General features: G+C 41.7%; 1 long non-coding RNA gene across 3 annotated transcripts; it reads left to right on the top strand.

Annotated features, from left to right (window-relative positions):
* The first annotated feature begins 365 nt into the window (after positions 1-365).
* On the top strand, positions 366-11354 carry LOC142827874 (uncharacterized). 3 transcript variants are annotated; one of them, XR_016349163.1, is made up of 4 exons: positions 366-607; positions 782-899; positions 9139-9242; positions 11021-11354. It is a non-coding gene; the product is annotated as an uncharacterized LOC142827874 (long non-coding RNA). The 3 variants fall into 3 exon arrangements; XR_016349162.1 differs by lacking the exon at positions 11021-11354 and adding an exon at positions 9688-11012 and having other exon boundaries at positions 372-607; XR_012902659.2 differs by lacking the exon at positions 9139-9242 and having other exon boundaries at positions 390-607; positions 11021-11352.
* Positions 11355-12759: the final 1405 nt, after the last annotated feature.

Here is a 12759-nt window from a genome sequence, read left to right as displayed (position 1 = left end):
GATAGATCCTGGAATGGCTGATTCAGGCTATTTTATTTCTGGATTGTTGGTGAAAAGTGATAAGTAGATATATAAGAGCTCCCATAGTTTGAATAAAAATAACAATCAGGACAAATGGACCAAGACTTCTGATTTCAAAATGAAAGAGGCATAATAAGATAGTAGTGTACATGGAAAAACAGACCTTCACCTGTAGCCGGATAGATGTTCAATATGTTACAGAGATTCTATACCTTACAAGACTATGGGCCTATGTTGTAGTGTCCACACAACAAAAGTCAGAGCAGGTTGGTAGGATAATTAATCTAAAAGGCTGTGCTTGGGAAGAGCCAGGGACTGAAGGGCTGATTGATGATGAAATCCAGCTGGGCAGAGGCAGGCTAAGCTTGTACAAAGCCTGCCTGTTGAGACCTGAACAGGGTTGCTGAGGAAATAGTCGGTAGTCACTTTTTGAGGCTATAGAGTCTGGCAAGAAACCAGAGAAAAGAGCAGTTTACAATTATTTACTGGGAGGAGAGCATGTGGGCTGGTAAATCCAGAAGATGGGGCCAGAAGACAGAGAAGGGCACTAGGAAGGCATCCTGGGAAACAGCAACAAGATCTGAAAGTGAGTAGCCTGTAGCAGCTAGATGTAGGCTCATGGGCTGGAAAGCAGAATGATTGGTGGACCCAGAGTCCCCTACCAGATACTGGTAAAGCTAAATGGGACCTGACCTTCAACTCGAAGACTCTCTAGAGTGGCATGAGGCATTTGTTCAGTAGGCTTTTGATTTTATGTCAGGGGAGGACTATACCCTGATCTGGATGGATGGAGAATTGAGTCCCACAGAGAGAACACCGAGAGTCCTGTGGTATGAGGAGGGACATGGTGTGAGCAACCACAAGGAGCTACAGAAGTGGTGAGTCAACCCCATTGGAGGGGTATAAAATTCTCACAAGTAACATTGGATAAATTGCAGTGAGACAGGAAACTTTACAATTTGCAGTAACACCGACGTATAGAATATTAGCAAAAAGTCATAGACCTCACCAAAAATCACTGGAATGTGAAATATTAAGTTTTCCACATCCAAAGTTGTTTTTGGTTAGTGTATGAGACTGAGACAGAGATAGTGAATGCAAGCGCACACTCATTTGTTTCAAAAAATTTATCAGGGACACAAACTACAGTAAAAGCTTGGCTACCCCTCTGAGACTTCTATGAATTAAAAGACTCAGGCTTCCATGTTAATCTGGAACCAACCTCCCCCCCCCCCCCCCCCCCCAAAAAAAAACCCCTAAAAAAACCAATGGTCCTGTATATAATACAAATATATAAGTATTTTTGGTTAGTCTCTAAGATGCTACAGGACCACTGGATTTTTCCCCCCTCTGAATTGTAATGACTGGTTATAGAGAGTGTACCATATGATAAAAATGGATTTTTAGGCGTAGTTTTGAGTGATTTAGGAGTATACGTCTCAGTTTCTGAAGTAACCTAGGCATGTAGGTACCTGTCATATTTATTTTCATTGTGTCCTTTGCCCCAAAGCCTCTTCACTGGCTCAGCCCTCCAGATAAATCTCACAATCTCTGGATTCCTTCTAGAGAAGCAGAGAGTTCAGCAAACTGTTTGCCCTTATCAGGTTTTCCAGCCCCATCTTTGGATCCTGTAAATTCAGCCTTTCATTCAGGCCTCTAAACAAACTATGTTGCCTGCTCAGGGCTATGTCCGGTGGCTGGACAATCTACTTTCACTAGCCTTTTCCTGGGCTGTAGTGTGGTAGGACTATGAGGGTCTGGTACACTCTGTCACTTGGACAAACTACAGCGTTTTGCCATTTGTTACACTGATGGAAGATGAGCAGTGGTGGAAATGCTATGACACCAGATACTCTAAAAGACAGATATTACCTGAAATTTAATAACATTTTTGATAATTCTAGACATCTGAAAATACAAAATGGGTATCTCAAATGCCACCCTCATAATATTTTTTTTTTTTTTTTTTTTTTTTGTTCCTGGCTCAGGATAGCAAGGAATGTTAGACTTTTTTTTTGAGAACTCCCATCATTTATATAATTATAATATCTATCTATCTTTGCCTACAGTAAATATAGAATTGGAAGCTGTCAAATGAGACTCTACTACTGACTAGGTAAAAATAGGAAGCTGCTTAGCATGTATGATGGACTGTAGATTTTTCTTTCCCTATATTGCCCTATTATGATTTCTTTGTGTGTGTGTGTGTGTTTTTTTTTCCCCACTTGCATTTTCAGTGGAATCAACAAGATATTTGAAGAAAAATCTCACATTCAAATTATATTCTACAATTTGGTAGAAAAAGAACATTCTCCAAATGGTTCTATATGGAGATTGGGAACCACCTTTATTCATTTGTCATCTAGATAAATTCTAGATTAATATATCTGAAGTAATGAGTGACTGAAAATGCAAGAATATAATGGAAACTTGTGTGTTTTTTAGCTCGAGTAGCCACAAGGATCCCTACAGGATTGCTTTTTGTGTTTCTTAGTTGATTGCTGTTGATTTTACCTCTCCTATTCTTCATTGAATCAGTGCCACTGGATTAAAGACCTGCAGGTGTTCAGCATAGGAGGAGAGGTCATGTAAGATCTAGAAAGCATCTTTGAAGGAAGCTGGCTATAGACAGAAACATGGCAGCTGTTTGTAATTGGCCAAACCAAAAGTCTCCTGAGCTTTCACAAATTTGGGGCTATTTGTATCCGTATCTGAATATCCTGGGTCAGTCCCATCCGTACGGTAGATAGGAAAAACAAATAGTTGAGACTGACGTTTGGTGCTAGAGAACAAAAGGATGGAAAGCAGAAAAGACACTCCTAATCTATGTAGAGATCTTCCCATGTATGTCCAGATTTATGGATGCTAAAATCTTCCTTTGTAAAAGCTACATTTGCTGGTGAAATATAGAAGTTTGGTGGGTGGTTTTTTTTTTTTTTTTTTTTTTTTTTTAAAGGAATGCTATTTGGCAATATCTTGAAAAGATTCTTCAAAAGAAAAGATTGTGGCAGTTTTAGCACCAACATAATCTTATGTATTTGATTCAAACCAATAGGAAAATTTTTATGAACAGTAAATTGCCTTTGTTGAAACTGCTCCAATATGTCCCCTGCAAGAATTGCCACACCTCTTGGATAACAATTTTCTAACCATATTTTGTAAGGAAAGGGAAGTGGGGAATGAGAAGGATATTTTCATGCTAGTTTGTCTTGTGGGGCTTTAGCAGTCAGATGAAAGGGTCTGTGTTGTCTAAACAACCTCCTGCAGGGTAAATGCTATAGCAGCTCATATAAATGCAAAGGTGTAAATGTCATTGCTTCCTATTTTTCCCTAGGTAATCAGAAACACATTAAACAAATTATTACCGTGAAATTACTCTCTGCTTGAGAAGTATCTGGGGTCTGTTAAAGCTATGTAGGCTGACATTGGCTTGAACAATTTGTGTGGCGGTAGTGCTGAAAGCCATTGAACAAAACTGTAAACCCTGCACACGATGGACTCCACTTTAAGCTAGGGAGGAACTTTCCTATTTATCAGTTGCAAGGATGTGGGGGTATAGGCATTAAGCAAGTGATTACATTTACTTTGTCCCAGGTTGTGGCTGGATATTAGTGTGGTTATGTGCTCTTGAACACAATGAGGGACATGGCTTTTCAAATCAAAGTATTTGAGTGGTGTCCTCCATAAAGGCTATATGAAGGCAGTTCCTCAATAGCTATTTGTGACAGTAATGGTGTGCATGTGGCTCTTCTGTTTTTTTTTTTTTTTTAAAGTAGGATCATCTGGATATGAGATGAGGGAGGAGCATATGACATAGGTGACTTCAGAAAAGGGGTGTGAAGAGCTGAAGTACACTGGAGTTTATCTCAAGCCACTAGGCCCTTTCTCTGTTAGGCACAGGCCAGCTCCCTGGGAACTCTGGGGGGTACTAGGTGGGAGATGTATTTTGTTGGCGTTCTGCCCTTAAAGTGAATGCATCATCTCTCTGAATCATCTGGAAGTGCTTTCCCTAAACATCTGTGTGTGTGGTCTCTCTATTCTCACTAAATCAGCAATAGCTTTGAATTAAGGCTCATGCAAATCTTTACAAGAAGCTCTGAAAACCTTGTTTGGGAATAGTTCTGGCTGCATGTCACTCCTAGGCTGTCTACACTCGTGGCTTTTTGTGCAAGTAATATGCAAATGAGGCTAAGCGTGGAATATCGCTGAGCCTCATTTGCATACCTAATGAGCCACCATTTTTTTTCAGAAGAGGCTCTTGCACAAGGAGCGTCTACACTGCCCCTTCTTGCGCAAGAAAAACCCTCTTGCGCAACACCATTACACCTATTACTTTTCAGGAAGAACGGCATTGCGCAAGAGGGTTTTTCTTGCGCAAGAAGGGGCAGTGTAGACGCTCCTTGTGCAAGAGCCTCTTCTGAAAAAAATGGTGGCTCATTAGGTATGAAAATGAGGCTCAGCGATATTCCACGCTTAGCCTCATTTGCATATTACTTGCGCAAGAAGCCGCGAGTGTAGACATAGCCCTAGGGTGGCTTTCCTTTTAAACCTTCTCTTTTTGTTACTTGTGACTTTGGAGGGGCAGGACACAATGACATTATCTTTTAGAGTTCATCACTAGTGTTGCTTTGTTACAACTCTGGCTTACATCAGTCCTCTAACAACCAATTCTGTCACAAGTAGGAGTATAGCTCCAAGTGATGAATGAGCCACAGGAGCAGATGAGTTCTTAAGGAATGTTTCATTTTATAGCTTTTTTTATAAAATGAAGGTTATACAATATATACATGAAATCATAACAGTCACTAACTAGAATACTTTTGATGTTAATGAGCTGTGTGAATATCAGTAGGCTACTGCTAAATCAGACTGGATTTCTGTTCTGATTGTACAGCACTACAGAGTCCTGATCCATGATGGGCTCCTAGGTGCTATCAATACAAATTAGTAATAGTTGAATGATAAATGCAGCCAACTACTTTGTCATTAGATGGCACTGTGATTTTTAAATCCAATTATCCGACTGCAGTCTTGATTACATGCTTGAGTTTTGTGTGGGAATTTCTGGGTAAACTAAAGTTTTATTCTGCCTATGCCTGTCAAGAACTTGCAGTGTTGTCATTAAATGACCCAGTCATATGCTTTGCTTTCAAGGACTGAATCTGTGTCCTTTTTACACACACACACACACACACACACACACGTTTGAACATCTACTGTAGTGCTAAAGGGCACAGCCAACAAACATCATAAGACTCAAAACTGCCATACATGTTCCTTTGCTAGATAGAGCCACAGCGTGATAACGTGTTATGCATATGTTAAAAACAAAGGTGCAGTTAGGATTTTTAATGATCAGTGAGTGCTTTAAAAATACCTTAAGCATATGTTGCTGTGTTTCTCTGGGCCCTCAGTGTTCTGTACCATCATTGCTACTTTTCTGGTTTTGGCACTCTAGCTGGATTTAAAGCAAGTGCACATCCATCTACCCAAGCTGGAAATTGGCCATCTCCCAATTCAAATGCAGATGTACCCTTCAAGTCAGGCTAAAACCTGACTTACCAAAGATTAAAAAATTGAGCATGAGTTGTCTTGAAGATTGGGAGGGGACCTGATTTTTGGTGTTGTGTGTACCAGATCCCGCTGGTGGTGCGGCTTTTTTTTTTTTTTAATCTGCCTAAAGGAATGTTGCGGAGCATGTTGTCAAGCAAAGAACAGGAGTCAAGTCTTGGCTCTCTCCTTTGGGAGAAACATCCTGGCTAGAGTCAGGCTTGAAAAGAGGTCAGCAGATCAGCTGGGGGTCAGGGAGGCAGAAATGGGATTTGGAGCAAAGTCTTAGTTTGCATAAGATACAGTCAGAGGCAGATTCCTGTTTTATGGGGCCCTGGGCCAGAGCAAGTAGGAGACTCCTAGTGCTTCTGGGATGTGGGGTTGGGGCTGTCAGGGTTACCCATGAGTGCCGGATGGAGTGGGGGAAGTCCCCATATCCTGCTCCCCAGCAGGAGTGCTGGGAAGAGCAGGGTGCAGGGAACTCATTTTTTCTGGGGGCCCTCCAATTGCCCAGGACCTCTGGGCATGGGCTTCATTAGCCTAGTGGCTTACTCACCATTGGATACAGCAAATATTCCCTTCCATTTTTTTCTTTAGGGAGAGATACTGTCTCACCTAAAGATGTGCTGGAGCACACTGGCTCAGTTTCATCTTTTCCAGACACTGTCAGGAGCTGACAACCATTTTGCTCTGTATGTAGCGATCGCAAACCATGGCCTAGCACCCATCCCTCTTGTCTCTTCGAGTCAGACCTGCAGTTAGAGATCAGTCTGTTTTGGACAGGGAGACTGTAACGTGCATCCATAAAGTAAAGTGTGAGTGAGCTGCAGAATATCTTCGATAGCAAGATAAGGACTCACCAAGACCAAACTGCATATCAAGGACCTGGAACAGACAGTGAAGGGAGAGGAAGAAAGGGGTAATGCTACCAGGCAAGCATTCTCTCCCCTGATTTTTTTTTTTTTTTTTTAAATCCTGGTCAAACGGTTCAAGAGAATCATTGTTGTATCATCAGCACCACTGATTGTTTATAGCAGTGGCCCTTAACCTTCTGAGACTACTGTGTGCCTCTCAAGAGTCTGACTTGTCATATATACCCCCGAGTTTCACCTCACTTAAATTACTAAGTGCCACATCACACTGGCTTTGAAAAAGGGCTTGCTTTCTCATTCGGATCATATAATTATAAAACAAACCTATTGGACTATAAGTGTACTCTACGTTCAGGGATTAGTATATTGAGTATATATAAGATTAGTGTACAGGCAGTCCCCGGGTTACGTACAAGATAGGGACTGTAGGTTTGTTCTTAAGTTGAATTTGTATTGTATGTAAGTCGGAACTGGTACATATTGTAGGGGAAACTCTAGCCAAACATTTCTCCAGAGCTCAGTTTTATTCTCCCACATCTCACTTCCCTCAGTCCTTTATTCTCAAGCTGAGGTGTCTGCTGAGAAAAGCCGCTCCCTGGTCTGCTGGCGGGGAGGGGGGCGCTAGCTTCACGTCTCCCTGGTCTGCTGGGGGGAAGCAGCTAATGCGGGGTTGCCTCACCCCGTTTGTAAGTAGGGATCCGATGTAAGTCGGATCCATGTAACCCGGGGACTGCCTGTATATATAAATCACTATATACAATTGGTTTGTATTGACTTATCTAGAGCTCTTCTATAGCCTGCAAGTATCTGGATGAGTTCATGTACCCCACTAGAAGACCTCTGCCTATCCTCAGGGGTACACAGGCCCCTGGTGGAGCATCACTGGCTTGTAATGTACCGAACAAATTATATGAAATATTCAATGTACTGCACAAAGATCTGAGAATTTATTCAGTAGCTCTTCTGACAATGTTTTGTTCCATAGTTTTGTGTCCTTTGCTTGCTAGTACTGTCTTTCCAGCTGCCTTCATTTTCCTTGACTGTGCTCAAAGTGCTAAATGGTATGCCTATTTTTTAGCATTCAGACAGCAGGTTCAAGACTTCCATTTTCCTTGCCCTCAGACTCTGAAATGGGGTCTCCTCCTTTTAATGCTTAATAGGGAGGAAGTGGAGCACTGTACTGGGACTGAGAAGCACTGGGTTCAGTTCCAGGCTCAGACACAGATGTCATGTGACTGAAGTCACTAACCTAGCTTGTGCCTCCCATCCACGTTTTTAAAAGTATCTGTGTACCTCCATCATTAATGGGGGAGATGAGGATTATAGAAATGCATGTCACAATCTATGTGAACGTTGAGTCTGCATTTGCATGTGAGGAAGAAATAGAGCAGGAATCTGCTATTTCTGGCACAAAAAAGTGAAGCACTCAGACAAATATGGATGGATGGAAAAGAGCAGAACTTAGTTCGCTGCCAGTCCCTTAGGACTGTCCTCACATGTCCTAGCTGTGCACTGTCCATATGAAAGTGTAATCCTCTCCTTCTCCCAAGACCAAATGTGACATAAAGATCCCCAAATATATTAGAAAACTACTTGTCTGGGAATCGGTATAATTTATTTGGCTGAGACAAATATCACAATGATGGGAGTATTTGTTTCAGCATGTTGAAATCATATGAACATCTTAAAACAGTTTGTATTGCAGTGGCATGTAGGGGCTGCAAGCCTGGACCAGGACCGTGCTGTATGAGGCAGTAGATGGGGGCGGGGAGAGAATAAAAAGCTTATTGTCAATCTGGTTAGTGGTGTACTGAAAGCCTAGAGGTATGAAGTCCTGCTTTCCACATTATGTCTGTTTTGTGGATAAGCAGAGAAGTACCAGATTCCTTTTACTTACATGCTAATGTGCGTCAGTTCTGATGTGCAGGACTCCCCTCTAGGAGCATTCACTTTCATTCACCTTGGCTTCTTTTGAGACTGCCAGTGATCACACTAACTAGCTCCCAGGGTGGGAAGGTTTGGATGAAGTCCATTGTCTGCTTGATCTAGCATTAGGAATATGAAGTGTTTGGATGTTTTGGGGAGCGTGTCTGTGGTGGAGGAAAATGAGTCTACAGTGAAGTTTGAATGGTAGCTACCGGATACACTTTAAGATGCTGCAGACCCTGGGAATGCAAACACAGGTGTAAATTAAATTGCTTGCTTGCTTTTTCTCCCTCTGGCCCATTGTGGCACTCTTCCTTGACATGGGTATAACTGGCCAGTCAGGATCCCATGGTGGAGGAATAGGAAACTTCTAACTTAAGAGTCTCTATCACATCCACACTCCAGGCCCAAATTCCTGCTGATCTCAGTCACCTCAGCTCCACACAACATTCTTCTCGGTTGTTTGTGCAGCCGAAAGTAGCAGCAGCCTTAACCACCTGGCTGCAGTGCTGACATTTGAAGAAGGCATTTCTTGTACGCCTCAAGCTGTGATTTACATTGTAGTAAAACCTCTGATTTGCTAAACCTTCTCTTGGGCCATAAAGTTAATCTGAAAAGTGACGGAATGAGGAAAGCCCATGCTTTGATCCTCTCCCGAGCGTGGATCTAATTCCATTCATCATGACCTCTAGTCTGGGTGATCGTAATTTAGGGAATCGCAGGTTTTTACAAAGCCTGACACACACTAAAATGACTGTTCTCTTTGCAGTGTCTCCTATCTCTACAGGGCAAAATGAGTCCCATGTCTTGCTCCCAGGCTGGCAGTGGGCAGCAGTATAGCCACACTTCTACTTCTGACTGCTTTCTTCAGAGGTGAGCAAGGTGCTGCATTCAGCTGACTAAACAGGCATTAGACTTTCATGTGGGATACATTTTTCTAAATAAGTACCATTGTGGTTCTCCCCACAATAGTCTGAACATCTCACAATCATCAAAGGTTTTTAGCCTTGCACACCTGTGTGAGAAGGAAATTTAGTAGAAGTTCACACCTTAGCAATGAAAGTGCAGGATAAATTAGGTGACTTTCCTTCCTGTGTTACCTTGGGCTGTAGCTGAGCAAAGCCTTGAACTCAGTTTTGAGGCCCAGTCTGGTGCTATAACCACCAGAGTGTCTTTTATAGACTACTTTTTCACCCTCTAAAAGCATAAACTAGTTGGTGCTTGCAATGGCACAAGGGCTACTGTTAAAAATTTGCTTTTGTGGTGGCTGGTTTGCGGCATATTTATTGTGACTTTTTTTTTCTGCTTTCTCTCACAGTCCTGTGTGAGGTAGCTAAGATGTCAACCGCACATATATGGCTTTAGGATTTGGCCCGTTATTTAGCAGCTTTCACTGGAAGACACCTACGTGGGAGCTTCTGAACTTGACACCCCTGTCAACCAGAGAACTTGCAGGATGACTAATAAGCATTAACAACCCTCCTCTCCAGACTGGAAGGCACACGAACCTTGTAGCATCTCGAGAATGAACAATTGGTAGAGGGTACCGCCATTGCCAGTTGGTCCCACAAGTGGCAGAGGGCACTATGAGCTGCTCCTGCTCAAATCATGGCATAGCTTGCACTGAATTTCAGTGGTAGCCAAATCTATCGGGTTGTGTGGCCTTAGCTAGTAGAGTAGGTTGTAATTTTCTTCAGAAGTAACTATGAAAGGTACAGTGTAAATTAAGGGGCTTTACAATGATTATTTATGATGAACTGCACACTAGCTAGACATGTATGCCTGAACGAGGCAATTAATAGCAATCTGGAATAGTAAAAGGTCTTACTAAACAGCACATATCCTGAGCTATCAGTTTTAGGAAGGGAGGGTATAATTGTGATAATGCACTTGCATGAACTGTTAAGTATTTACCACTGAATTCCTTCAGAATTCTAAAATTGCTCTATCTTTTCAACTATGTTGGACTCCCTAGGGCCATATTCCATCCATGATAAGCAGACAAAGGAATAATACTAAGGATAGAAATCTGACCGCCTCTCCTCCCCCGTCCCCCAAAAGACCAGTCACTAGGAATGTCGGCTTAAAGGAGTAGTTGTGCAGTTCTTCAGTCATAGGTGAAATGCACATACACAATTTGACAACTGAGCTTACAATTTAGAAGAGGCTTCAATATTCAGCCTTATGTTTTTCAGTCCTCATGTTTGTGCTTTATTTACTGACCAGTACAAAAGAAAAAAGAAAATGTATTATAGCCTGGGATTATAGGTCATGTCTTTTAATGTGTGTTCTTGAGGCCCATTCCTTTCTCATGATTAAACCAAGGCTTCTGTGAGCACAAATAGGAAGAAATATATATCCAAGGAAGAAAACCACTCCATCATCCCACATACACTCTTCAATGATCTATTTGATACTAAACTGATATTACTAAAATCAGGTGTAGTAAAATGACACTTTTAAACCTTTACTCTTCCGTACAACTTTCCTGCTTGTGACTCTCTCCTTCACTCAATGTTGTTTCTTTCCACCCCCAGATTGTATGGTAAGTCATGGCAAAGGCATTTGATCATTGTTAGAACGTGTCAACATTTGATTTGGATTTCCTTATCAGCATCACCTTTCCTCCTCTCTCTGTCTTTTCCTTAAAGAAGACCAGGCAATGGACTTCAGATCAGTGACACGTCGACCGCTTCTTCAAACACTTCATGTGGGAAACCATTCAGAGGCACAATTGCTGAGCTGCAGACCTGGAAAATAACTGTCATCAAGATCTTTATATATGTTAAAGGAATTTCAGTCTACTGGCACTGGTTTGCCCCCACTTATTTAAAAACTGTAACATGCTGTCAGGTTCTTCACAATACAAAACTGAAGAGTGGCAGTTCACTTTAAGGGGGCTCTGATTATTATAGTTGATTAAGCTAATGATTTATAAATGACTAAAATTTTTAGAACTAAAATGGTAAGTTCTATTGTGTTTCTTTATTCAAGAAGGGATTTGGGTTTTTTCCCCACTGACACAACATACAGGGGAAATACTTTCCATGTAGAATGTGTTCTACTTGAAATATTTCTTTTAGTTTAAAAGTACAAACTATGCAGGATATAAGAGTATCAGTGCCAGGAGCAAGGGGCAGTGAATTTGTTCAACTGCTCCTGGGAGGCAGACTGAGTCAGTAAGACTCCTTCTGTCTTCTGGGCTCCACCTCGCTTTTTGTGGGAAGTACTATATGCCAGTTCTGTCAAGTATGCCATGTTTTTAGCCCCCAGCTGCTGGCATAGTTGCACTAGCTAGGTCTCTGCTTAATCCCCACTAGGTAGCATGGGTCAATATCTGCAAAGTCTGCATCTACTCTCCTGCACTACCAATGGTCCAAATAGCTGGCTTAGAGCATGTCTACAGTAGGAAACTATTTCTAAATAACTTATTTCAAAATAAGTTCCAAAATAACTTTCAAAATAGCGTGCCTACACTATGGGGAAGCCTTGAAATTAGTCCAAGGCATGCTCCTTTAATGTAGATGTATTACTCGACTTAGAGTCCCAGGAAGCACTGGCAAGTAATTCGTTTGAATTACTCTGGGGAGTAGTTATTTCAAAATAGTGACCCTGGAGCAACTACACTACCAATATTTTGAAATAACTATTTTTGAAATAGTGTTATTCCTTGTGGAAGGCAGGAGTTATTTGAAATAGCAGCCTTGGTAGCATGGATGTGCCACGTGTTGCCGTTTCAAAGTAACTCCATAATGTAAACCAGGACTTAATGAAGTAAGGGAAAGTAATTGTACTCTCTTGCATGGCAGCACAGATAGGATCACAACTTGGCCTGCAGACCTCAATGGGTGTTAAAAAGTCTCTGGGGTAGCTGTGTTAGTCTGTAATTTTAGAAACAAGCAGTCCTGTGGTACTTTGGAGACTAACAGACAGGATCATGAACTCTTGTGGGTAAAATCCACTTAATCAGATTAATTGGAATGGAAATAGCAGAAACCAAAAGACAGAACAGCAGAAGTCTGTCAATTGTAGGGCCCATGTTAATGAAGCTAAGGGGTTGGCTGCGCCCCATTCATGGCTTTTGATGTGAAAGGCAGGAGAAATTTACTTTGTAATGCGCCAACCAGTTAATGTTTCTGTTTAAGTGCAAGACAAGTGCCAAAATTGTAGATGAATTCCAGTTCTGCAGTCTTTCGAATTGGCTGGTGAAATTCCTTCCTAGAGGAATTGGCTACTTTTTAAATCCATGACGAAGTGACCAGACAGGTTAAAATCTACAGACTTATGTGTTACCATTTCTGATGTCTGACGTGCATTTATCCTTTGTCATAGAAACTGTCCAGTTGGAGGTGACTGTAATAGGCAACCATGCGCTGGGTGTGGGGAGCAT

This window comes from Pelodiscus sinensis, chromosome 3, assembly GCF_052426305.1.
Source record: "Pelodiscus sinensis isolate ZL-2025 chromosome 3, ASM5242630v1, whole genome shotgun sequence".
Lineage (NCBI taxonomy): Eukaryota > Metazoa > Chordata > Testudines > Trionychidae > Pelodiscus > Pelodiscus sinensis.
The sequence above is the reverse complement of the archived record's forward strand: the minus strand, read 5'-3'. Positions and strand labels throughout refer to the sequence as shown.